Source organism: Podarcis vaucheri, assembly GCF_965113315.1.
Source record: "Podarcis vaucheri genome assembly, chromosome: 12".
NCBI classification, from domain to species: domain Eukaryota; kingdom Metazoa; phylum Chordata; class Lepidosauria; order Squamata; family Lacertidae; genus Podarcis; species Podarcis vaucheri.
In genome coordinates, this window is record NC_138750.1 from 44891241 (window position 1) to 44919206 (window position 27966).

The 27966-nt window shown below is 43.9% G+C and overlaps 1 protein-coding gene and 1 long non-coding RNA gene across 4 annotated transcripts in view; one reads left to right on the forward strand and one right to left on the reverse strand.

Annotated features, from left to right (window-relative positions):
• LOC309515731 overlaps positions 1–27966 on the reverse strand; it is a 606047-nt gene that overhangs the window by 574908 nt on the left and 3173 nt on the right. The gene's annotated exons all lie outside the window — the stretch shown is intronic.
• Positions 2535–27966, forward strand: part of SVIL (supervillin) — a 145567-nt gene continuing 120135 nt past the window's right edge. For all 3 annotated transcript variants that reach the window (XM_082193702.1, XM_082193703.1, XM_082193701.1), the window contains exon 1: positions 2535–2789. The gene's annotated coding sequence lies outside the window, so the exon portion shown is untranslated. The remainder of the gene's footprint in view (positions 2790–27966) is intronic.

A 27966-nucleotide genomic window follows, 5' to 3' on the forward strand; every position in this document is an offset into this window, starting at 1 on the left:
CTGATCAGGGATCTGAAGCTGGATCTTGGTGGTCAGAGCCCAGCTTACTAATGACTGCATCACACTAAATACTTGTATAGCACCAGACAACCTTCCAAGTGCTCTATTTATATTATTATTTTGAAATCCTCCTGGTAATAAACATATTCAGTAGCAGGGGCAGACTTTGGTCTTTCAGAGTTCAGCTGCATCCTTTAAGAGGCCAGAATTTGACACACCATTTGCCTTCCATTCTGCTAGCAGCACAAACTTGTGCATGTTTAAAGGTATCTGAAGAAGTGTGCATGCACACGAAAGCTCATATGAATAACAAACTTAGTTGGTCTCTAAGGTGCTACTAGAAGGATTTTTTTTTATTTTGTTTCGACTACGGCAGACCAACGTGGGATGCGGATGGCGCTGTGGGTTAAACCACAGAGCCTAGGACTTGCTGATCAGAAGGTCGGCGGTTTGAATCCCCGCGACGGGGTGAGCTCCCATTGCTCGGTCCCTGCTCCTGCCAACATAGCAGTTCGAAAGCATGTCAAAGTGCAAGTAGATAAATAGGTACCGCTTCGGCAGGAAGGTAAATGGCGTTTCCGTGCACTGATCTGGTTTGCCAGAAGCGGCTTAGTCATGCTGGCCACATGACCCGGAAGCTGTATGCCAGCTCCCTCGGCCAATAAAGCGAGATGAGCACCGCAACCCCAGAGTCGGTCACGACTGGACCTAATGGTCAGGGGTCCCTTTACCTTTACAGCAGACCAACACGGCTACCTACCTGTAACTGTGCACGTTTTGTCAGAAATAGATTGTGTGAAGTTCAGTGGGACTTACTCCCATTAAAGTAAGTGTGCACAGGATTGAAGCCTGGTCAAGCAATCCCTAGTGATGAGAAATTCCGGGCCAGAGAAAAAATTGCTCCCTAAGTCCTGCTGGCTCGCTCCAGTTAGGGAGAAGGTGTGGAGGACACTTAAACCATTTCTTCATCCCATTGACTTAACTGGAAGATAATTTTTACTCTGCCAGTTTCAGACCCATTTGGGGGGCAAGGTGGGACAATGAGGGCTCACTCTCACTCTCTTAGCCACTATGTGAAACTAGCTCTCAATAAATATATTGCACTTCACCTGTATATAATATTTAGATGTCATGTAAAATATTTACTTTCAGGGCAAACACTTCAGAAAGCAGCTACCAGCAGTTTAAAACAATAAAGATTCAATGGAACACAGCAACCCAAGACAGGAGTCTATTAAAAACAAAAGTGATTTTTATTTCAAATAGCCTTCTGCACAAGAAAGTCTTCCGGACACACCTAAAACCAGGAATGAACTTGTCAGATCTCCCTGGGGAGCAAAGTTCCACATCATGGGTAGGCAAACTAAGGCCCCGGGGCTGGATCCAGCCCAATTGCCTTCTAAATCCAGCCTGCGGACAGTTCAGGAATCAGTGTGTTTTTACATGAGTAGAATGTGTGCTTTTATTTAAAATGCATCTCTTGGTTATTTGTGGGGCATAGGAATTCGTTCTTTTTTCTTTCCAAAATATAGTCCGGCCCCCCACAAGGTCTGAGAGACAGTGGACTGGCCCCCTGCTGAAAAAGTTTGCTGACCCCTGTGTTCCACATCCAGCTGGCTACCACGGAGAAGGCCCTGTTGCCAATCCAAGAATAGCCGCCTGAGAGCAGGGCCTCCAGTGCCATCTTGAAGTCTCCTGCTGGGTTTGTGTGGGTGGTACAGGACGTCCTGAAGACAACCTCGTCCCATACTGAGCTTTTAAAGGTCAGTACCAGCATGTTCAGCTGAGCCTGGAAACAAACTGCTACAACCAACTGGACTGATGTGAAAGGAGTGTCACAAGCATGTCCTGCTTCACTCCCGATAGCACCCAAGCAGCTGCATTCTGAACCAAAATAAAAGGAAGACAGAAATCGTGGTTTGCATGGAATCCTCGCTGGCCTTTCTGAGCTGAACAGTAACGAGGTTTCTGCAGGAAAGCTTCCTCTCCCCAGGCCCTGAGGCGTCAGGAACTGGGGCTCTCCCTAAATGACGAAAGGCAAACCGCTGCAGAGTTCTGAAGCCAGCATGGAAATTAAATCGAAACCAAACAATGCCCAACCCTGGCAAATGCGCGCATGGGGCCTGAGGGAAAGGCACTCCGTGTATGCTCTAACGCGCCCTCGTCACTGTTTAGAACCAAAACTCGGCCAAGGGGCTGAGCTCTGCCTAAGCCGAACAATGAGCCCTAAGCCTGGCCACACCTGGGAGCTTCCCCCTTCCGCCGGGCGCGGGGGGAGCCGTGCAGCTCGCCCCCGCCGCGAGGGAGAGATTCGGCCTCGGAGCTCGCCCCCCACACCCCGACTTGTGTCGCCGGCGGCGCGGAGGGCGGCTCCCCCACCCACAGCCCTCCCCTTCCGTCCCAGCCAGGAGCCATTCCAGCGCGCGCCTTCCCGTGCAGGCGCCCTCAGACAGACGTGGGGTTTGCTCTCGCTGGCGGCCGCCGAAGCAGCAGCAGCAGCAGCAACCTCCCCCTCGAGCCAAGCCAGGCCAGGCCCGGCCGGCAGCAGCAGCGGCTGCTCTCGCACGAGCCGAACTTTCTCATTGGGCGCCCGCGCGCCCTCCCCGCCCCCCGCCAGCTGCTCGCTCTCCTCGCCCGCTTAGCGGCAGCAGCAGCAGCAGCAGGCGGCGAACTTTCTCTCCTTTGTTGGGAACTTCTGCGCTCTTGCCTTCCCCTCGGCCAGGCGCTCCCGGCAGCTGAGGAGAGGCAGGTGGCGGGCGCCTCGGCGGCGGCGCCCCGCGAGCCCCGAGGTAAGAGAGGCGGGCTGGGAGCGACCCCCGACGCGCGTTTGGCTGCCGCCGGCGACGCCAGGAGCGAAACGGGGACTCTGTGGCGGCAGGAGGCGGGGGGGGGGAGACAACCGGGGGGGGGGCAGGTTGGGGACGAGCCCTTCTGAGGGGACAAGAGGGAGCGAGGGAGGGTGGAGTAGGGGGAAAGAGGAGCGAGAGGTCACGACTCTTGGCCTTTCCCTTCCCTTCGCAACAACACAGCCAACCAGCCGGCAGGCAGGCGCTCTCGGCGAGGACGGGAAGCGGCTCGCCGCAGAGGCTGCTCGGCTACAAACGTCCATTGAGAAGGCAGCGCCGAAGCGGGGCCGGGGGTGGGGGCGGCGGCGGCGGAGGAGGAGGCTTCAGGCTGTGCCTCGTTGTGTAACCTCGCAAGCTGCCGCCGAGAGCCCTCGGGCTGGGGGAGACCCTGCGCTGGAGGCGAAGCTGCTCTCTCCTCGGCTTCCGAGGCGGCGGGAGCCCTGCGAGAGAGATATCTCTGGAGTAAACGTGGCTTCCTAAGGCGCTAGTCCTCATGAAGCAGCTGCGTAATTGCTTTCACAGCGGGCTCCCCCCCCCCCCCAGTAAACCCGAGTAACAGCAGCGCCTCCTTATAGTTGACAGCTGGGTGTGCAAACAAAGTCTTTCTTCTGGACGCCGAGTTGCTTCGAGGAAAACTCCCGACGCCCACTTCCCTTCTGGATAGGAGGAGAGGTTCAGAGCTTTTCGCTCTGCAAGTGAGCAGAGTCCTTCCGCTACCTGGCGAGTGTGGCTCAGAAAGGCATTGAAAGGATCTGCTCATATTTCCACTTGGGGCTTCGCGAGGGTTACAAAGGCTTTTCTTGCTTCCGCGAATCTCTAAGCTGAGTAAGTCTCCCTTTCTGGAAGGGGATCTGCAGAGCAGGTCCAGGGTCACCTCCTGCATGGCTCTGTTGAATTGCTCAATTACTTTCCGGCTGTCTTTGAATGTCTTGTCTTAGTTCAGGACTAATTGCTTCTCTCAAGACCTTCTGGAGGCTGCAGCAGCTGTAAAAGGAGTTGTGGCCGATTGTGAAAGGTGGGTGGGTTCTAGATCTGAAATGTTTCTTTTCTGAAGCCAATTTGTCACAGTGCTTGTCAAAGTTACTGTTTTCTAGAGTTCGCCTCTAGCTGGCCATTTTTTTTACTTTCATGCAGAGAATTGAGCAGTAGAGGGAGGGGGAACTTGGGAAGACTACTTCAATTGATGGAAGTAGGTTTTTTTGTAAATCCTTTGCTTAGTTTTGCATTAGTTTTCCTTCACTATTGGCAGGGCAAAGGATAGGGAGTTCTGCTCATTTAGGCTGCAATCCCTGATTGACTTACCTGGGAATCAGCCCTGTTGAGGTCAGTGAAACTTGCTTCTGAACATGCGTAGGCTTGCACTGTCTGCTAGATTTCAGTCTTGCTTCAAGCCAACTTTCCTGATTGATGTCTTCACCCCCTAACCACAAAGTTCATCCCTCGGTTTGGTATTTTTCTCCCTCCGCTTCTATAATGGTTAAAGGGCACTCAAATATGGCGAGGCATCTCCTATTGGAACATGAGCTTCACTCTAATTGGCTAATTTATATACATTTAGAATGAACCAAGCAGTAAAGCTTTTTTTGGACTGTATCCTTTCAGGCTGTTGGTACTGGGATTGCATAGCTGAAACCAGGGAGGGAAGGGAAAAAAACAACCCTCTCTGCAGAGTTTAAAAAATAACTTTGGAAAAAGGCTAGGTTGAAATTCTTCATGATCTGCTAGCCTTGTGTGGCTGCAGATGGGTATTTTAAAATAGCGGGATTTGAAAATACCCAGGTAGCTCTTGGGAAGAGGGCAGACCATGAAAAACACTTGATTCTCATTTTGCATAATTTGTAAACTGGGCTCCACATGATTATTGTGCAGAATGTTGGGGTTCTCAATAAAATTCATGGCAAATGCCTTATAATATAAAGCATATGTTCCCACAGGGGCCTTCCCTGGTGCTTGTAGGGTCCACTCCACTGTCCTTCCCTCACTGAAATTATGTTTGAAATAAGCATTTCACTTGTAGCCAATAGAACAGGTTTTGGTGTGTGTGTTCAGCTACAGAGGGTGTGCGGTGCCCATGACAGAGTCTGTGGTTTGTAGTTGTGCCCACAGGCCCCCCAAAACATTGGCAGCCCCCACTTTGTGAAGCGGGGGGTGGGGATCTGATACTCTCCAGAAGTTGCTGTATTTCAGCAGTTGTCATCTCTGACTATTACTCATGCTGGCTGGAGCTGATGGGAGTTGTAGTCCAATGTCCTTTGCAAGGCCACAGATTTCCCATCCCTGTTTTACTTATTTTTTTTTTTTATTAAATTTCTATACCGCCCCTTCATCCGAGGGTCACAGGGTGGTTTACAATACAAAACCACAAAAACTCATAACAGTTCTAAATGCCATAGATTACCGTAATTAGGCAAAGTTCCAGGAAAAGAAGAATGTTGTTGCCTGGCACATAAAGATGCAATGAAGGTCTCAGGAGAGCCTCCATGGGAATAGAATTCCACAAGTGGGGAGCCACCACAGAAAAAGTGTATTCTTGCGTTGCCACTCTCCAGAATTCTCATGGAGGAGGCACATGAAATGGCTTCAGATGATGGTCACAGGGTCCGGTTGGTTCATATGGGGAGAGGCGGTCCTTGAGGTATTGTGTACCCAAGCCATTTAAGGCTTTATAGGTCAAAACCAGCACTTTGAATTGGGCCCAGAAACCAATTGGTGGCAAGGGTTGGTATTATATGCTCAAACCGTCTTGCCCTGATGAGCAACTTGGTTGCTGAATTCTACACCAGTAAAAGGATGATGAAAACTTTCCCAGTGTTGCTCCTACTGACCTGGAGTTCATTCCCTTGACCAAAACTTTATTTTAAATGTTTATTTTTCAACCTGCTTTCCTAATAATCAAGGTGGCTCATACTAACAAAACAGCAAACAAATAACTGAAAAGACAATACAACTCTGAAATGCAGCAGTCAAATAAAACAACATAAGCCATAACAACAGAACAGCAGTATTGACAACCAAATGTTTTATTCTGTAATATAATTCATATTCCTCTGGAAGATGAAAGAGAAGTATCTCTGCATCTCATCCCATGATCTCTTCCTGCCATCCATCATGTAGGTTGGTGTTTATGGGAATTGGAGTCCAGTAACATCTGGAAGGTCTGTCACTTTACTCCGGAAGAAAATGAAATAACTTTTTTGATAAAATATAAAAGGGAAGGCTCACTTCTTTGGAATCTTTTCATCACTACTAGTGTTTGTAGGGAGGTGACTGATATGTACAACTTGACTTGCAGCAGGTTCTTCAAGAGATCCAAGGCCCAGAGACCCTGCTTGCCCACTTGTTTGTTTTGTTGATATGTGGCCTGCCTAAACCTGAACAGCTCAGAGCAGGAAATTACATAAAATGTGTACAGATTTCATTGAAAGCCCCCCCCCCAAGTTCTGCAGGCAAAACCCTTCCTCCTCAAAGCAAATCCATCTGTATGTATTCTGTTTACATTTCATGCCTTGCTTTTCCAAAGTGGCTAGCAGCAATACAATATCCAATTCCAAACAAAATTCAATAATAACGAAACTATCAACATATATAAAAACAGCAGCTAGTTGAACAAACACTAGGAGATCATCATAACCTCACTAGGCTCTTATGGGTGAAAAATGCAAAGACGGTCAATATGTTTTAAAGTAAACAATAATTGTTTATTATACATTGCAGAACAGAATAAAACAATTTATTATTATTAATTAAATTTCATCTGATCGGATCACCGGGCAGTTTAATAATACAGTGGTACCTTGGGTTACAGACGCTTCAGGTTACAGACTCTGCTAACCCAGAAATAGTACCTCTGGTTAAGAATTTTGCTTCAGGATGAGAACAGAAATCGCTCAGTGGCTGCAGTGGGAGGCCCATTAGCTAAAGTGGTGCTTCAGGTTAAGAACAGTTTCAGGTTAAGAACGGCCCTCCAGAACGAATTAAGTTCTTAACCCGAGGTACCATTGTAACGACTTCACCAGATCAAAGACTTGTCTGAACAAGATTTTCACCTGCTGCTGAAAGGCCAGCAGGAAGAAGGCAAGATGGGCTTCCCTTGGAAGAGACTTCCAGAACCTGGGTGCTGCCACTAAGACAACCATCTGTTGCATCCCTGCCTGGGTCTGCTCTTTGCAGGATGCAGACGACACCTCCTATCTTATAATGCTTACTCTATATCAGGGCTGGGGAATCTTTTCTGGGTGGCATTCCCTTGGGCCTAATTTGGGGCACTGCATGCTGGTGGGGTCAGAGCTCTTTCCTCCTTCCTTCCTGCCCAGCTGGGTACCAAGGGAAGGACAAGAGAGTTCTTCCCTAATGTCTGAGCTCATTGCGTGCAGAGGGCTTTCTCCCACCCTTGACAATATTTGTTTTGGCTCCCGTTTCCATTTATCCCTTCCTCTTCTCTTTTTCCTTTGGGCCTCCTCTCACCTGTGTGAAATTAAGATGAGGGCCACAGGTGTTCCCCACTCATGCTCTGCATTGGCTTCCTGCATGCCCCAGTTTTTGAATCTGGCATATGGATGGTACAATCAGGAATAAACCCTTGTGAGATCTTGGCGACTTCAGTCAGCGGTTGGGTAGCAGTTGCAGCTTTCCCCTCACCTTGCTTTCAGTGGTATAAGAGCAACTGCAGTTTGGCTCCTTGTCATTACTCTGGTCATCACTGAGAGCCCATGGCTTTATGGGAAACAGTTCACCTTACAGCTCCTTCCCATGCCGGCACCTCCTTCCTGGAAACTGGAGGGAAGGCTGTGATTGGGAGAAACCTACAGTGTGGTCTCAGGTTACAACTTTTATGAAAATTGGTTGCACTGATTAATCAATTAAGGCTTGCAGTGCTAGCAAACATTTCCTAAAAGTAAAACACTTGGTTAGATAGGCACATTTGTGTGCTCCTCTTCAAGTTGTTATGTAACTTGACATTTTGTTAATGTTGATTACTGTTTTGATAGTAACAAAGGTATAATCAGTTGCCTGAAAGCAGGATGATTGAAAATGAAATTCAGGAACACAGGAGTCTTTCTAAATACCTTTTGTATGCGTTGCGACAACTTGTGAAGTCGATTTGCATCTTGTGCAAATTTCAGTTGTTTCATATTTCGTCTCTGGAGGCTGTGTGGACACATCCTGATTGCTTCATTTCACACATTTGTGCTAGAATTTAGCTGTGGATGGAGCTGAACTGGGCGTTGGGTTACTGTTCTCTCCCTTGTTAACATCCTGTTTGTTTTTAATTCCTCAGTTCTCTTTGCAATAGGAAGTTCAAACTTTTACAATGTGCTAAGTTTAGACCCAGGTGAAGATTGAATTGTTCAAAATCATTTACAGCTCAAACCTATGAATATCTAGTTAGAAGTAAGTCACACTGACTTCAGTGGGACTTACTCCAAAGTAAGTGTACATAGGATTGCAGACTTTTAGAAACTGAGCATCAAGATGTGACCCTCCAGATGTTGTTGGACTTAGGCTCTCATCATCCTTGACCCATGCTGGCTGTAGCTGATGAAGGTTAGAGTTCAACAACATCTGGAGTGTCACAGACTTTTTGTTCCTAACTTAACAAGCAACATCTTTCCATCCAAATGCAGGTGTCAAACTCTTTCCTCAAACTCTTCCTTTTTTCTCTATCCCCACCCTAGTTTTCCTCCAGCTTTAAAATATTCATAATTTCTTTACCCTGGAGTTATTACTCTTGCTTGTGCTGAAGCTTTCCTTAATGTACCAGGAGTCTATATACGGAGATATACTTTTAATTACATTTGTTTAATTATAGTTGGTAAACCATGCCTCCAGGACTTAAAATACAACTTTTTCTGAGCTGGCACCTGAGAGGTAATCTCAGATGCGACATGTTCAGAGGCAGTACAGTGTTGAGGATTAAAGGTTGGAGACAAACAAGGGAAGGCCATTGGTTTCACGTTGTGCTTCTGGGCGTCTAGAAACTGACAAGCCAATGTTGGAAACAGGATACTAAGTTAGATAGCTGCAATGGCACGATCCGGTGAAGCAATTCAAAAGGGATGCAGAAATGATTTCATCTTTCAAGCGATCTGTAAGATGACGCTTTACTTTTTCTTTATTTTTTAAAAGTGGTCTTAAAGAAGGGCTGTGTCTGCTGCATCAGACCAAGGGCACATTTTGTCTAGTTTTCTGTTTGCGTGGTGGCCAACCAGAATCCTATGAGAGGCCCACAAGCAGGACTTGACTGCAATAATTCTCTCCCACTTGCATTCTGGTGGCAACGTGTATCCGTCATGACTAGAAGCCACATATGAATTTGTCTCATCCCTTTGTTACAACTGTACATCACTACACCTTGGGGTGACAAATTCCACAGTTTAACTATGTACTGTGAAAAGAAGTATTTTCTGAATCTCTTACTTGCCCAACTCCTTGAACCCAGTATTATAAGAAAGGGGAGAAAAACTTATCTTTATCCATACTATGCGTAATCTTGTAAACCTATATCATGTACCTTCTTACTCACCTCCCCCCCCCCTAAAAACTAAAGAGCCAAAACATGGTAAGATTTTCACATAGGGGAGTTCCTCCAGTCCCTTTTCTGCACATTTTCTGGCTGCATATTATCATTTCTAGAGGTGTGGCAACCAGTGTTTCAGGGGCTTCGTAGTGCTTAATGTAGCTTTTGTAATGCAAATCCTCTTCCTTCCGAATCATGTGAGTGTCTGCTCCTGGAGTAATATCATTAGAGGGAAAGGTGCCCCCCTTCTAGATCATGCTATTATTATTATTATTATTATTATTATTATTATTTTGCTGGGGGGCGGCTGTGATAGAATAAGCAGCACAAAACACTCTGCTGAAATCTTTTGTGTAGAAGGTGGTGTTACTCCAGCAGGGTTGCAACTCAAACTGGACACGTTTTTCCAAACGAAAAGGTGGCCTTCATCCTAATCTCCCTGGATATTTCTGCTCCCTCTTATCGCAATTATTGTGCAACAGATGTTTTGCTGGAAGCTGTTTTTAAATCTTCCAAATCTTAATAAGAAAACATTATCGTTCACATGTGATGTGGATTGAGAGGGATCTGTCTGATTGTTTTTATATTATTTAGCAGGAAAGTGCATTTCGTAAGAATTTAATTTTTAAAAGTACAGTATGTACACGCTGTTCTTTTTTGTTTGTTTTAAAAGGGGCAGCAGTTATCTCTTTCTCCCCAAGCCTTTAAGGCACAAAGGCAACATTGTAAATTATTTGGCTTTTTGTGTGCTGGGATAGGATAAGTTCTTAGATATTGTGGATTGTTCCTCTGCATTTCTTAAGAGTGCCATATCAGCTATAGCACCTCTGTGTGGATTTAAGTTGAAATGTAGTGCAGCATATTAGTGCAGTAAAATCAGATCTGCTTCTAAATTAGAAAAAGCCTTGATAAGAGGGGAATAGAATGAAAGTTGAGGCCTCAACCTTAGGGAGGGAAGAAGGACTACAAAGATGCTGTACAATTAATTGCACCAAGGAAAGGTGAATTAATTTTCATTGTTGGCCAGAAACTACAAGGAACCAAGTGAAACATGTACATTTCAAATTCAAATATAAATGTTGATGAGTGTCATTTTTTTATTTGTATCTGGATCACATTTGTGATGCCTTGGTTGACTCCACAAAATGTTATTGCCCAACTGTGGGGTTTATCTTATTAACCAACAGCTATATTGGCAGGTGGCGCTGTGGGTAAAAGCCTCAGCGCCTAGGGCTTGCCGATCGAAAGGTCGGCGGTTCGAATCCCTGCGGCGGGGTGCGCTCCCGTCGTTCGGTCCCAGCGCCTGCCAACCTAGCAGTTTGAAAGCACCCTTGGGTGCAAGTAGATAAATAGGGACCGCTTACAAGCGGGAAGGTAAACGGCGTTTCCGTGTGCGGCTCTGGTTCGCCAGAGCAGCGATGTCACGCTGGCCACGTGACCTGGAAGTGTCTTCGGACAGCGCTGGCCCCCGGCCTCTTGAGTGAGATGGGCGCACAACCCTAGAGTCTGGCAAGACTGGCCCGTACGGGCAGGGGTACCTTTACCTTTTTATTTTGATCTTAATGCCATTTTTCAGTAACCCTCCTTACATGTTACAACTAGGGATGTGCACGGACAGCAAGATTTGGTTTTGAGCCTGATTTGGTACTTTAGAAAACACCAGATTTGTGCTGAACTGATTTGGTGGGTGTCTAATTTCGCTTTGGGTCAAAGCTGAATCCTAATTGGTAAGAATAAGCTTTTTGCATTCCCCATTCATAATTATAGTGGGGGTTTTATATTTTTTTAAACTTTCTTTCTTTCTTTCTTTCTTTCTTTCTTTCTTTCTTTCTTTCCATAATTAGATTAAATTTTAAGATGTAGCAGCACCTTCTGAGGAGATGAATCCTGAAAAACTTCAGAAGGCTAGCTTTAATTGTTTTTCAAAAGGGTAGCATTTAGAGTTGGGGGACAGTTAAAAAATGATTCATTTAATCTCTATTGTTTCATGGGCAAATGGTATAAGAATGGCATGCATTGTAAAAGTAAGACTAAGTAAGAAACCTGCCAAATTGCAGACAAATGGATCTAGGGGTTTTTTACTGATCATTCTTAAATTGATATTTGAGGGTGGGAATGAAAAAGGCCTTCACTTCTCTCCTTGTGGTTTTCTGGCAAAAAAGAAAAGAAAGAAAAAAGAAAAATACCTTGGGAATTTATCTTCACATTTTCAGAAGGATGGGTGCATGAACTATGGAGTTATGCTATATGAAAAAACAGCTTCAGTGTTCCTACTCAGTTGACACAGTAAAAGACTCCAGACTTACAGAAACTAGGTGCAAAGCTCATTTGGCAGGAGTGGATATGTGGACATGTGACAGAGATGCAGGAGAGCTTGAATGCCCTGTATTTTCCAAGCGAGCACTGCTAACAGAACTAGCAAAGAGTACAGACCAGACCAGATCAGGGTTCAACATCCCTTCCCCAAAGCACGAAGATTTGAGACCCCTGGTAAAAGTAATCCCACTGGTTAGAAACTAGATTTGTCAGTCACCTCCTTTCCCCACCAACCTAATGTTTTCCTAATGTGGCAAGCATGGGGATTATTATTATTTTTTTCAATTTTTGCAGACACCAGCATTTTTTATTTTTGAAAAAAACAAACCTCAAACTGCTTTGGAAGTCCCTGCTTCAGCTGGGGGCACTTCAGAGATGTCCTGCTTTGGCTTTGACAAGCCCTAAATCCATTGGAGATGGCCTACTTCAGTTCAGGATTCATCTATAGTACCCGTAGTTTACAAAGCGAAGGGCTGCAGCTCAGCAGTTCAGTGGCAGAGCCTTGCACACAGGTGGTCCTTGGTTCAAGCCCCACCATCTCCATGTAGGCCTGGGGATTCTCCTTGTCTGGAAACCTGGAGAGTGGCTGCCAGTCAGTATTGGTGGACCCGTTGTGGGATTTGGTATAAAAAAGCTCCCTATGTTCTTATTCAACACATGCTGACCATTTCCAAAGCTTCCCTAGTCCCAATACCTTGCACTGTTTATTTGATTGATTGCATCTTACCCCACCTTCCTTTGGCAGCTCATGGGCTAAGAGGTAGAAATTGAAGAGTTGAACTTGGGTTTGTCTGTCTCAAGTCATCGTGGTTATTGGTATATAGTTGACAGTTTCAACTGGACATGCCAGTCTTTTCATTTGGAACCTTAAAACAATGCAAAGCATGCCTTTCACACACACACCCTAAGCTCTGCCACCTCTCAGATACTTCTAGTTATTCTAGGTAAATAAAAATTCAGATGCTGGTATTCAGGAAGATGGAATTCATAAGGAATTCAGATGCTTTAGATGAAGTCAACTTAGTTTTGCAAGCCCCACTTGTATCCACTTGTGTTTAGGTCTGAAATAAAGGGCAGCTGCAGTCCATGCGCCAGGCTTGTGTTTGGCTGCTTCCAGCTCCTACTTCATGGTGTGTGTGCCTGCAAGCGTGTAGCATTATTCTGGATTACATTGCAGCGTGCTCAAAAGTGCCTTGCATTTCCCAGCTGTTTCACAATTTTTCTCTGCCTGGCCCCGCCAGCTGCTTTCACCCAGGCGAGTGTAGATAATGTGTTGGATCTTCTGATTTTCTGTGTTTACTAGTGCTGGTGGCCAGGCTTTTGTGTATGTATATACATATGTATATGCTGTGGTCTAAACCGCAGAGCCTCTTGGACTTGCCAGTCAGAAGGTTGGTGGTTTGAATCCCCACAACAAGGTGAGCTCCCGTTGCTCTATCCCAGCTCCTGCCAACCTAGCAGTTTGAAAGCATTTCAGTGCAAGTAAATAAATAGGTACCACTGAGGCGGGAAGGTAAACAGCATTTCTGTGCGCGTTGACTTCTGTCACAGTGTTCTGTTGTGCCAGAAGCAGTTTAGTCATGCTGGCCACATGACCTGGAAAGCTGTGGACAAACACTGGCTCCATCAGCCTGAAGCAAGATGAGCGCTACACCCCATAGTTGCCTTTGACTGGACTTAGTCATCCAGGGGTCCTTTACCATTACCTATATATGTATATATGTACAATATATGTACGTATGTCCTGCCGGCCAGCCCTTTGAATATGTGCATTCAAAGTGGAGGGCATTTGACATGTCAATTCAGTGGTCATAAACGATAAAATAGTAATAGTGATTAATTTGCTCCAACACTTCATGAGGGGTGGGGTTTTTTAACCGCACAATATAATACAATAGCAATGCCCTATTTAGATGAAAATATTGAGTGCAGAAAGGATTGAATTACGTAAGTATATAGAACTATTTAGAAACTGACCAGCTGCTGCTGCTACTAGTACTTTTGGATGTATGTGTCTCATATGGTTGTGTTAGTGAAGCAACATGATAACTTCTTGGCACAGTGGCTCTTGCAGACTCATCAACAGGAAGTTGCCAAACACCAGGAAAGAGACATTGAGCAGAACCTACTAATCTCTCTCTCTCGGACTGCAGCATAGCTGGTGTACGGAGGGAAGAGTAGCAATGGTTCCTATAGCAATTTGTGCTGACTGCTGAGATCAAGATGGCAACCATAGCACTGTCAAGTGACAAACCCATTGACCATTTCCTTGACCCTGGTAGATTCCTGTCAGTTTTGGCTTGACCCGCCCAGCAGAAATTCAATCCTGTGTCTAGAACTGGGTGACAATCTGGCTGGAAATCTTATCCTTTCCTTATATGGTTAGTCTCAAATTGCTGGGGAAAGGCTCAGCATCAGGTTGCAAGACCTTATCTACAGAACAGCTCTGCATAACCCAAAAGCTTGCTACCCTTGCCCCCCAATAATGTTGATCCAATGAAAGGGTTTTGTTTCTGGGCCAACTCACTCCTAACTTTCTCTGTTTCTGACATTTAATGTTTGAACCTTCTGATGTTTTCTAAAAGAATAGGTTGAACTAATAGTTACGGAATATCTTCTGTAAATGTTGCTCACCACAATTAAATTGTAGCAGTAAAAAACAGAGGGGGCATTGATGGGTTTTGTTTTTTTCTATTTCCCCTTTCTTTTTTAATCATTAACCTCATTCTCAAAAACTGTAGATGTTAAGTGGTCATCTACATACTTTGGAAGTAAAAAAAAATCAAGGCAATATTGGTGAGCTTTGAAATCTGCAGTGTCAAGTTGTTCTTGATGGTTTATTGGGGAAAGGTGTGACTGAGGAAACAAAAGAAGAGGCAAACCCTCAAAACAATCCTGAAATATAAATTTTTATCCATTGTACTAGTCCTTGTGAAACAATCACTTATCCAAAATGTTTTGGTTGATGACTGCCTTCTGCAGCAGCAACAAGATGACGGCTGTTCTACCAAAACAACATCTCTTTGCAAACCATGTCCAAGCTTCACTTTCAACCTCTAGTTAAGAGATGAGCCATGGGCAGCATTAACTATGGTTAACATCTTTGCAGATATAACTTTAAACCATGGTTAAGGGTGACTCCCAACTTTCTAAAAAATGGTTGGCAGGAAGCGACTGGTGTACCTTCATTTGGCCCCTGGATATTTGCAACTAGCCATTCCAAACTGAAACAAAATTAAAGGGTATTGGTCACTTTCCTACCTGCCTCTTAAAGATAAGGGGTGCTAACTTGAATAAAATATTGTGGGGGCCCAGGTAAGCTCTGCCCCGCATAATCAATCAAATGGTGCATGCACATTGGGGGGGGGGCAAATATTTTATGGGGGGGGCAAAGCCCCCACAGCCCCAGGAGTTGGCTCCTATGCTAAAGATGATTATGCATCGAGCCGTGGACTCGAAGTAACAATAGATATAGAAAGAAAATATCCCAGCTGTTGCTTCAGAACATCCAGTTGTTTTCAATTTGCTGCAGTTTGTGGTTTTGTGTGTGCTTTATGTGATATAAAAACCTTGCCCTAATATCTGATTCAGTTGTGTGTGTTTTTATATTAAATTCACCCTTGCTCCAATGGTGTTCATATTTCCTGGAAAAGAACGATTTGTCACTCCTTATTAATGGAGGGGAGAAACAATAAGAGTGCTATGTTAAGGGGGGGTGCAAGGGTGATAGCAGGTGGAGCAGACATTTGTGTGTGCACAAGCTTGAAAACATGGTTGTTTTAAGGGCGTGAGAGTGAAAAGCGCCAGCCGCTTTCATATTATCTGTCTTTGGATGCCTTGTTTTTTGTGTGACTGATGTAGACCCTGAACGTGTCTCTCATATTTGGCATGTGTGGGCAACACTCAAAGATGTTTCAGTGACAGTTCATGACACCTTCCGTCAGATGGTACAACAGCACCATAGCTACAAGGAACAAATATGTCAACAAACCTCCTTCCAACTGTGTCCTGAACGTTGCAAACACAGCTTAAGGAATAACTGAGCATTCCTTTTTACTAGCAGAGGTAGATGCTTCATCATTGTCCTTGGAGAGAAGGGATTGCATTTACTTAATGAATGATGAATGCCACTTCTGCCCTGCTCATCTGATTTGCATGCAGAAAGTCCCACAATCAGTCCCCAGGGCCTCCAGTTTAAGAGGGTTCCAGGTGGACTTGGAGGAGGCCTTTGGCTGAGACTTTGGAGAACTGTTGCCAGTCAGAGTAGACAGTACTGAGCAAAATGGACCAGTGTTCTGATATGACTGGAGATAAAGCAGCTTCATGTGTTTGCACAAAATAATGCATCTGAACTTGCCTCCAGCAGCAATCTTCCTTTCTGAGGACCCCCCCCCCACTCTTTCCCACTTCATCTTCGCCATTATGCATCTACCACTTCATCTTGCTGCCTTGTCTATTCTTTCTTGTAACGTTAAAGTGTGCTTTGTTAATTCTGTGCTTTGAGCTGTTTACAACAGCTTTCTTCACTCTTTTCTGGTGCTTGCCTTTTCTTGTTCTTGACCTGTCTTTACTAGTGTATTTACCTGCGTCTTGAGTGAGTCTATCTTTCTGCACTTCTTTGCCTTTTTAAAACTAACTCAAATGAACACATGGTGACCTGCACTTTTTCACAAAGCCTTCCTTAAAGGGGGTTTAATGTTTCTGATTTTGCAACCACTTTGGCCTCAGAAGTTGAGATCAAATATCTGCTATGTAGATTAAGCAATGGCTGTGAAAAGAGAGTGAATGTATCTGATCTTGTTGCTTGATTGTGGCTGTTGTTGTTAGGGGGAAAAACATGGTCATATGTACAACTTTCCATCCCTGTTATTAATATTTCCCTGCTGTTTGCTTATACTTGTTTGGAGACTAAGAAATAAGTTGCTGCCATTTTATAGACTGTGGAAAGATCCCATTGCCACTGATCCTTATTGTCATGTTACTGCAGTCTTAATATACTGTAGTTAGGTGTACAAAAACATCTAAGTGACCATCAGATGTTGTTGGGAGTCCAGCTGCCATCAGCCCTAGCCAGCATGGCCAATAGTTAGAGATGATAGGAAGTAGCCCAACAACACCTGGATGTCTACAAGTTATTTATCTTGGTTTACACTAACTGGGAACAGCTCTGTGGGATTTCAGACTGGAGTCTTTCTCTGCCACACCAGGAGGTACTAGGGATTGAACTCAGGATGCAAACCATATTATCTTACTACTGAGCTATAGCCTGATCAATAATGACATAAGAAAACACTGTGTAAAGGACAGTGACAGTGTCTGCCCAAAGTGACCTTGTGGTAAATTAAGGTCTTGGGAAACCACCCTTTCAACCTGTGATTCCACCAGTTGCAATTAGAGATTTTGTTGGCAGGTATTTGAAAACATGTTTGCAGTTTTTCAGTTTTTATTCTCTTTTTTCTCTCTCCACCCTCTCCAACCCCAGTTCCCAAATTTTGTTTGACCGAAGACCTGCTGTTAGTCAAACATCCCATCCTACCAAGCATGTGTGTGGGTCCCAGCCACACAATTTATCAATACAATACATGTACCGATCAGAGCAAAACAAAACATTAAGCACTAACAAATTAGTTCAGAGGTATCAAGTGTTGAGTTACACCCATGAACTGAGCTTGTGATGTGCTTCAACAAGCAAAAATAACTTCTCTGGACTTGCTGCTATATTCAACATTTTTGTTGCCGCTAGGTATTGATTGTGCTTTGAATGGTAACTGTTTAGACCTGGAAGAAGTCGCTGCAGGTTACATGATGTATGCAAAAATATATATTAAAAAAACGAATCGCTATTATAAGGTGCAAGTGGTAAAGTGCAACTTGATTCAGAGCGAATCTGGGTTTGTCAAGTTGAAGGAACTAATAATGGTCGTTAGGCAGCAGTTGTGCCACATCTAGCCTTGAATTTTGGACAATGCAGCCCTAAGGTATACTGCATTATATGAGAGCTCAGTTCACTGAGCTGGCAAGCAAAGTGGGCCAGGAGCACATATCTGGCTCTGTAGTATAGCCATGGGGAACCTCTGGTCTGCACATCTATTTACCACTGCCAGTGGCCCAAGAGGTTGATGTCAAGATGTGGCTGGGCTGAACTGTGGTTTGTGGGACCCCTTTGACTGGGGTCATTTACCTTTTACCTTAGTGCAGGACGTGGGTGATGCTGTGGTCTAAACTACTGAGCCTCTCGGGCTTGCTTATCAGAAGGTCGAGGTTCAAATCAGCACAACGAGGTGAGCTCCTGTTGTTCTGCCCCAGCTACTGCCAACCTAGCAGTTCGAAAGCTCACCAAATAGATAAATAGGTGCTTCTGTGGCGGGAAGTTAAACAGTGTTTCTGTGCGCTCAGTGTCTTCCGTCACAGTGTTCCGTTGTGCCAGAACTGGTTTAGTCATGCTGGCCACATGACCTGGGAAGCTGTCTGCGGACAAACGTCTGCTTCCTCTGCCTGAAAGTGAGATGAGCACCGCAACCCCATAGTCACCTTTGACTGGACTTATCTGTCCAGGGTCATTTACCTTTTACCTTAGTGCTAATAAAGCTCCATAAAATAGACAAATGTAGTTTGAATAAGGTGTTCATTTTGTTAAATTTTTTATATAAGAACAACCATTTATGGCAGACTATTTTGTATCCAATTTCAAACCTCACCTTTTGGGTGTGCAGTATATTGATCAAAAAGCCACAGTTCCAGAATGCAACAGGTAATGCAGTATAAAAAGAATATTCGAAACCATGACAGAAGTGCTAGCATTATAACCAGGAAAACTAATGCAATAAACCCCACATCTAAACACCCCCCCCCAAGAATTTGGTTCACTTCTAGCAGGCCAGGCATATTGTCTTTATGGAAATCACATAATTCTTAATATGGAAAATGTGTCCTACTGTTCAGTATGTGTTAAATTGGGACTAAAGCTCATGAAATCTAAGCTGCCTGGCTTCTAAAGTTATCTTGCATAATATTGGACTTTACTTAGCCTGAGGATTTAGTGTTGAGAGCCAGACTGTATGTTGTAGTATCTTGAGCATTGGTTTGCAGAGGTGAGTTCTGCACAAACTCTTCTGCATTGTCTAGCAGTACTCACTACATCAGCTTTCCCCAACTTTGTTCTTGGAGTCCAACTCCCATCATTTCCAGCCAGCTTGTCCACTGGTCAGGGATGAAGGAATGTGTGATTTAAGGACCCAAGGGGGGGAGAAGGCTTCACTGAATGAACTGGAGCAACTCCTAGATTCTGATGCCAGTTTCAAGGAAGGGAAGCCTAACTGTCTTCATAATGCAGTTGTTAAAGCTAGATGGTCTAGAACTCACAGCAGTATGTTTATTCCTGTTGTGAGTAGAGCCCTCATGCAGATGTTGTATCAGTTTAGTTCAACATGCCAAAGTGTTTGTCAGAAAATGCTGTCTTTTAAAGTATTGCCTATGGTGTAATAGTTTGATGGAAATTCCAGAAGAAGCTGCCCCTCCCTGTGAAATCAAGGTGGTGCAGCCCTTACTTAAGGACACTCATTTATAAACATTCCTACTGAAGCTAGTGTATATCTCTGCCACAGAAGGCCATTGTCCATGTTTACAGTACATTTAAGTCAGGTATGGAGAACCTTTGAACTACAACTCCCATCATTGATGGCCATTCCTGGGGTTGGTGGGAGTTGTGGTTCAGCAACATCTGGAAGACCAGAGTTGGTTGCCTTGGGAGGCTTATGATGGGGGCTTTAGGGGCAACCCACCAGCCATTCCTCATGAATCCCCTTTGGCCAACCCCCTCAAAGAACAGAGCTCTCTATTCCACATGACCTGCCCTGATCCTTGTAAGCCATTTTCCATCCCTCTGGTGCAGTGGAAGATGCTGTTCCATTACCAGTGTTAAAGTAAAATTCAGTTCCCAGCTTCTGTACCTGGTATGGAGAGGAACGCCATCTTACCTTTCTTCTCAGACAGCAGAGTGTCTTACGATGGCCCTGTCTGGCATTGGAACAATTTCTGCACTTCAAGAGCTAGTTCATTCTCTCAACAGTTTTTCATTGCTGACCACGCACACTATTATTATTATTATTATTATTATTATTATTATTATTATTTCTTGATATCCTTTCTTAGTTGCAATCACATTGCAGCAAACCCTTTGAATACGTTTCTGAATCTGTTCCCTCACTTCCGGCCCCCTCTTCTCCTTGTTATTTTATGCGCAACTCTGAAAGGCTTTGAAGGCTGATAATTTCTGGCCCCTGTCTGTTCATAATTATTCCTTCTTCTGACTTGTGAAAGAAACCTCAGCGAAAAGCTTCTTTGGGGACAGTTTTCAGATCCTTCTTAACTGGTTAAGCTTGAAAGGATACAGTCTAGAGCTGAAGGAACACATGCAAGGTTTAGGTTCAGCAGTAATGAAGATTTAAGCGGTTGGATAAAGTTCAGGAGAAAGATTTCCCACAATACAAAAGGAAACTGACTCTCTACAGAGAATGTTTGACAGCTGAGTAAACAAATTTAAGAAAACCCACCCAGGTTCTTTCTTTTCTTTTTCTTTTTTTTTAAAAAAATCACTGCTTTGGTCTTCCAGTCATGGTAATTCTTGGCAAGATGTTAACTTTTAAGAGCAAAGACTCAATTAGTTTTTGAGTTAGATAGATATATGACCTAAGGTTTTGGTAGGAAAATTCTTAGTCCTCTCCTTCTCCCTTCCAATTCATTATGTCTATGGTGTCTTTCAGCTGTGTTCTTTTGGGGCCGGGACAAATTTGATTACTGGTTTTTGCAATCGTTTTAACATGGCATGCTTTCTAGGAACAGGGTGCTGGTGGCATTGCAGTAATAAATTAATATTTCTGAGCTAACGTGTGTCCTTGCTATAAATAAATACCTTCAGCATGCAAAATGTGCTCGTGTGTTTAGTCCAGTGGTTCCCAAGCTTTCCCCCTCTATGACTACCTGAAAATTGCTGAGGGTTTCGGCTGATCACTTCATTTTTCTGGCTGTTGTACCCATTATAATTACAGACTCCGCTAACCCAGAAATAGTACCTCAGGTTAAGAACTTTGCTTCAGGATGAGAACAGAAATCGCGCGGCGACAGCAGAAGGCCCCATTAGCTAAAGTGGTACCTCAGGTTAAGAACAGTTTCAGGTTAAGAACTGACCTCCGGAACGAATTACATTCTTAACCCGAGGTACCACTGTATGAATGCCTAATGCGATGGATGTGCCATCTCCCCCCTTCAGGCACAGTCCCATTGTGGACCACCTGAATGAAGCTATCAGATTCCTGGAGGCCCATGGACTGTAGCTGGGGAACGCCTTCCGTCTATTGCAGCCTTCGTCAATATGGTGTCCTCCAGATGTTTTGGATTATAGCTCGCTTCAGTCCCAGCCAGCACAGTTGTTCAAAACATTTGAAGAACACCACTGGCTGTGACTGATAGGAGCCATAGTCTAAAACATCTGTTGGGTACCTCTAATAGTGGCAAGTGTCTTACAAAATTCACTTATGTACATGACCTTGAGCAAATGGATGAAACAGGAGAAGAACCTGTGGAACCTTCACATTTTACAAAACAGGAGGAATAAAGATTTAAGAAAAGGCTATCCTAACAGGGAAGTCTTTTGTTAATGTTTTTGAGAAGTGTAAAGGCTTTTGAATATATTTTTTCCACCCCCACCAATATTTCCTTCCCCCCTTTTAACATACGCAGTGGTCTTAATTTTAGCTAGAATGAAAGAACCTGATATAACCTTCCAGAGATATCACCTTTCCATTGGGGCAAAGACTAAGGCGTCTCCTATTTCCTCTGCTTATTCATCCTCTTGGAACCAGAGTTGCCCTCTGCAGAATCTTCCGGCCATTTGTTCCAGGCCTTCAACAGTACTGCTTCTCTTCTGCTCCCTGCCCCCCACCTTCACTTTTATATCTCCTTGACTCTAAACATTCAGGTATATATTTCATCTTGCTGAAGGCGTAGGCATACTGGTCCTGGATTTGTGCTTGCCTCTGCTTAAAACACAGGGTAAACAAAACCAGTGTCAACTGAAATGTTGAGGTCAGAATAATCTTATCCCTAGGTTTATGACCATGTCTTGTTCAATGCCTATAGCTTTTCGGAGTTCGTATATAACAATGAGCTATGGTTAGTTATATAGCAGAAGCAGATGCAACAAAAGGGAAGGGGGAAGTGTGTGAACTCAAGGCTTTGGTAGGCAAATTCTTGTGCAGGTTTATTCATGTAATGCTAAACCATAGTCTTAGTCTTGTATCTGAGCCAGCCCAGTGTACTGAAATAACAGGCTGAAAGTTTGAAATAAGTTCTTTTGAAAACTGCACCAAACTTCTCCAAGACACATTTTAGTGAGCCATTTTGATTTCTTTTTAGAGGAAAAGCCTCACAACTTGTTTTTGCATAACTGGGTCCTCATTTGGTCCAGGTTACTAGGATGTTTCAACCAGTTTTTGTATGCCGTTGCTCATTAATCCCATATTAAGACGACTTACATAGTGTACCAGACTACAATGATTCCTTGTGATAAAAAATGGAGAATTATTTTGCTGGTTCCAAATCGTCCCAAAGTCCATTTGCAGGGCAGCTGTATGACTAAACGTTGCTGTCTCTGCAACTGACATGTATGCATGCTCTTGATACCGTATGCTGAAAACCAATACTTTTAATCCAGTGTACTTCAGTCTTGCCAGAAACTTTGTGGTCAGCTGACAGGCTGTTTGTAATATCAAAGAACTGAAATGCTCTCTTTCCAGCATGTTGGCTATCTTTCCCAACCTAATAAGTATGTTCCGTGCTAAGTGAAGCAGAGTTTTGCCCCAAATCCTTCTCAGCCAGTTTTCGCTGTTTATAATTTCCAGAATGTCTATTATATCTGTACCAACTTAGATGGCCTTACACAGGGGGCTCTTTGTAGATATCGCATGAGTAAGTGAACTCCCTCTCCCCCGCCACCTTTTAACGTATAGAGATGTGATACACAGTGATCTTACAGCAGCTTTTAATGTGCCAGTTGCCTGTGGCTTTTGGTATGTGTGGTTTTTGCTAACCAGACAAAATGTGTGCAGAATTGTAGCTGAATCTCATGTCTGTCAGTGGCAGAATTTTCTTTATAGTAGACCCTTCAAGAGAGGCTGTACTTGTAGGCACTGCAAAACGCATGCAGAAATTATGTGTAAGATGTTGCCCTTAATGCCTGCTTCTTGGGCAAATGATTAACATGCCCCCCCTTTTTTGTATGCAGCCACAGTAGGAATAGAGGATATATTTTTAAATGCACAGCACTGTTTGTCAGCATGTGTAATGCATTTGTGCCATCAGGTTTTGCAGGAAGGGTTTCCAGTGGAGAGCAGAAGTTGTAAGGAAAGTTTTCCAAGAGCATCAGTGCTCTTCATCCTATATGCTTTCTGGTTATGTGGTTTGAGTTAATTCCTACCTTGCAAACTGTATGAAGGATGATTTTGTTGTGTGTTTGAACATAGGCCAAAAGAACCAGGAAAAAAATGTGTTTTTAAAGAGAGTTGCTCCTGTCTTCAGCATCTAAACTTAAATCACCTTGACTTGCCTCTTTAGCCTGAAGTTCAGCCTCCATTAGATACTTGGCATGAGTTTGTTTGGACACTTGCCTGGAGCTAGCATAGCTCTGAACATGCATCCCTTGTGCATATAATCACTAGCATAAGAGAAGTGGTATTATGCTTGTAAACACACACACACACACACACACTGGTAAAGGACACAAGGGAAAGAGGCACATCACCTTTGTTCTGCTCTCTGTGTAGTAGAGAGAAATGTCTACTGGTTCATATGTAATGTGAAGCAGTGGATTATTAAATTATGGTTTGTTCACCTCTGCTCAACAGCTTAATCAGGCTTTGTTTACTGTCAATAAAACATGTTATGAAGCCATGGTTTGTTGTTGGCTAATGAACCTTGGTTTGTTCTAACCTATGGCTCAGTACTGTGCTTGAACTTGGAAGCTTTCATTAATCATTTTTTGTGTGTGTTTTTTACGATTCCACCTTCACCAGGCTACAAAGGCATGAAGCAAGATTAGCTGGAAAGGGAAGAAAGCTTTGGAGAGACAAGACATAATTTGTTTGATTGTCCGTTGGACAAATTATGGTTAACTACACATGCATACATAATACCCCCTCCCCCCCCGTTGCTTCACGGGGGGCTTGGAAGGCACCACAGTGCCTGTGGGTGTCTGGTTGGCTACCACCCCCCTGAAAAGTGCTATCATTTATATCCATTGTAACTCTAAAATCCAGTAATGCTTTCTACGGTATGCTTTAGCCCAGAGTTCCATATGCATAGTAAACAAGCTTTTACTCCTATAGCAGTTATGTTTTGAGTTAACTGATGCTGCCTGAGGGTTATAATAGTGCATTTTCTGGGATAACTGCCATTCACGCTATCATCACGGCTCACTGTCAGCTTCTTTAAAATGTTCTTTTGTGCAGGTCAGCTGAGTTACTAAATTACAAGATCGCAAATGAAATTGGATAAATTGCATCTAGGTGTAGCTGATTTTCTGAGCTGCTCTAACAAGTTGATTGTAGTGTAATTTAAGTACACCGTGACATCCTTTCAGCAGCGGAATATGAAATCTGTACACAAAGACTCCTATTCGCATACCTAAAGGACTACAATTTACTGAACCTTGAATGTTGGGTTTCAGTGATATTCCTTTCCCTGACACTCCTCTGTTGGCTTTTGTGTGCACAAACGAACCTTTGCAGCAAAAGCTGGTGGATCTATATCTAACCAGGGCTATCAGAAATTGTTACTTTTGGGTTGACCTTTAAACTGTTGTGACCATCCTCTACATGGCAGACAACAAAGGAAGTGGGAGCAAGTAAATAATGTGCAATTATTTCAGTTCACGTGTTACATGCAATTACTTAATTGAGATTGCTAGAGGAGAGTTGCCACAATTCCCCCCCCCCCATGTAATTTACCCCGCCCCATGTCCTAATCCTCTCAATATAAGAAGTAATTCTGATGTAATTTAATACCCTTTGCAGTATTTGTGTGTAAAAGCAAAAATCTCTTGCTTCCTCCTCTGATGCCCTGGAGCTTGGCTGCAAGACAGAGACACCTTGGCACTTCATTTTGACAGTTCCGTTTTAAAAGGCAGTGTTTTTCTCGAGGCCTTTGCATTTAGCACAGATGTAGCAAGCTATAATTGTGCCCTGGAGTTCAGCTTTGTAAAAAATATTTGTGTGTGTGCGTGCGCGCGGTTCTTAAAGTTGAATGCGTGGTTGAGGAGGATTAAGCCTCCGGCAAACAAGACAGCACATGCACAAAGAACGTAGACTGCTAATGGTCATAAATCAGAATCGTACACACCTGGAAGTTAGACTGATGTTCATAAAAGAAAATCTGGTTCTGATTGTTACAGTAATACAGACTTGGGGAATAAATATGGAAACAAAAATGGGAAAAAACTCTTCAGCTCTTGCTGTGTTCAGGCAATTGAGGCATTGGCTGCTGCGTACAATGAGTTCTAATGTCTTTCAGAAGCTCTCATCTTGTTGGAAGGGGAGGGCAAAGGCTTAGACTACCATTGCCCATTCCATGATGGGACTCTTAGGACTCCAGCTTTGCTCCCAATTGAGCTTACCAGGTAGGCAATCTTTCAGAACAGACATTTGATCTTTTCTTGCCTTACGACTGCAATATTGCCCAACTGTTAAACAGTAATCCTTGCAGATGTGCCTGCCTCTTGCAGGTATACGATGCTGTGCAACAACCTTGGTGAAACTAAGCAGATCCATGCCTGGTCGGTGCCCTAAATGGGAACCCTATGCACACTGTGTTGAATTCCATCAGGGAAGAAAGGTGGAATATGAAAGTAGTAAATGCCATCTACCATATATGTCCTGTCACTTGAGGTATTAGTAGCTTTTGAAAGATTTGACTACCTCTGCGTAAATATGGAAAGAGAGAAAGATCCACATTTCCTTTTGGGCAACATTCTGGGGGCCACATGGCAGCACTGGGCAAGGCCAGAGGCAAAAGCAGGCAAAGCAATGAATGCAAATTTTACTCCTGTGCAGTAGGCTAGTTTCTATATGCACACTCACAACCATTGCAGTCTTTCATCAAGACAAGCAAGAAGCACTGTCCGGCCATTTGTGGTGCAAAGCAGGATCGATGAGTAGCCTTTCAATGGTACACTCCTAACACCCAACACCCAAGTGCTGAGTCAGACTGCTTGCTGCTTCAAACCGATCTCTGATTCAGCCAGAACTAGGATGAAATTGACACTACTTTCTCTTTCTGTCTGCGGTCATGGAGAGAACTGTGAGAGTTCATTATGAAAGGAAGTAATCAAATACATTGCACTGATCTGGTGCATCCATGGGTATGAAGTTCAGATTCATGCACTACTATCTCTTCATGATCAGCAGCTACAGGCAAAGGAGCTGAGCTGCTCCAAAATCCTCCTTAACAGCCTACATGCCATTTCTTCTTCTTTTCCATGGATCCAAATTGCTTTTGGTTGGCCCGTCAATTCACCAGAATTTAGAGAGTTAAAAAAATCTTAATAGCTCAGACGCACCCTTGGAAGGAAGGGTTATCATGTTACTCTACTGTGAATGACAGATTACTTGGTTCAGGAAGAGGGAAAATTCAATGTCATGTGTAGGAAATAGCCTGCTGCTACAGGAGAATGAGCAGCCAGGTGTGTTGCAAGCATGCATTAAAATCTTAAGAGGTAAAAAGAGATAACTGATTTTTATTATTTATTTTTGCAAACTGAATCCTCTCCTTGCTGTTGCCTTTGTGTTTAAATGTTTGGTTGCCATTTTTATTTTATAGGCGCTATTCAGTTGCCTTTGAAACAACAGAAAATCACTTTCAGTTGACTCTGTGTTGGTTTCCTATCTTTGCTTAGCTGGTGATTTGCATGAACCTTTTCAGCTAAGCATTTGTTACAGAGTACCGTACCATGCAGCTGCAGGACTTGTCTAACTGGTTATCGACAGAACTTGTGCCATAATGCTCTGCTGGCAGAGTTCTTTTGTTTTCCTAGAATCTTAGAGTTGGAAGGAACAAAAGGGTCATCTAGTCCAACCCCCTGCAAATGCAGGAATCTGAATGTTGTTGTTTATCCCTAGGGGAAACTCTGCTCACTGATGCCCCACCATCACTCCCCCATGGGAACCCCCTAGAACTTTCCCTTCCCACCCAGTGTAACTACAAAGTCCCTTATTTTCACCTCCACCCCCCATGGCAGCCTAGGTCTTCCTCCTCTCACACCTTTCTCCAAATTGAGAAGCTACACCACCCTATTCTGCAGCTACCTTTGCACTCTCATTTTCACCTTCACCCCCATCTCCATGTCTTCTCCTCTTCTTCAAGGAGCCCAGGGTAATAAAGTAAAACAGTTATAATAATAACGTCCCACACAGAGAGAGCTTCTCTTCCTTGGACCTGTCTTTAAACCTCCCTCAACCATTTACCACAGTATGACCCCACTCCAGGACTTTCCTCCCTCTCTAATTCCTCCCAGTGCCTCCTCTAGTTCCTCTGCATCATTACAATTATTCCTTTTACCACCAGGAACTTCCACTTGTGCCCTCTCCAGTTCTTCCTCCTGTCCAAATCTCTCTCTCTCTCTCTTATTGCACAGGATATTACAAGCCATGAAGCACAGTTCTGCACATGTTTATTCAGAAGTGAAGCCCCCTGATTCATATGCAGAAAGCCTCATTCCATTTTTGTCACAACGCAGCAACAAAAAAATATATTTATGTCACCGCAATGTTGTTCCTGAATGTTTCTGGTTAACTTGCACGTATACAGATTTCTGCATCTGGGTCTAAACAAATGCTCCCAAGTTCTTCCTGCCACATATTCACAATTATCTACTGGAGACGAGTGTATGTTTTGATGGCCAACAATTTCTACATCATTTGAGTTTATAAAAATGCATGGTCTAGGCCTGCTCTTCCTGCAGAAAGTGCTCTACCTGTCTGAAGACCTCAGGAGACTTGCAGGTATTGTCTGGACTCCTATCCTTGCCATCAGCTTTCCTCAGCTTGGTCCCTCCAGGTGTTTCGACTTCAAGTCCCATAAGCCCCAGCTAGCATGAGGAGAATGGATGAGGGGAATGGTAGTTCAAAGCATTTGGATGGCACCAGGTTGAGGAAGGCTGGTTTAGAGAATTGCACAAACCTCTGTATAATTATATAGAAAAGGGTGAATAAAATAGTAAATTGTGGATCAATAAAAAAA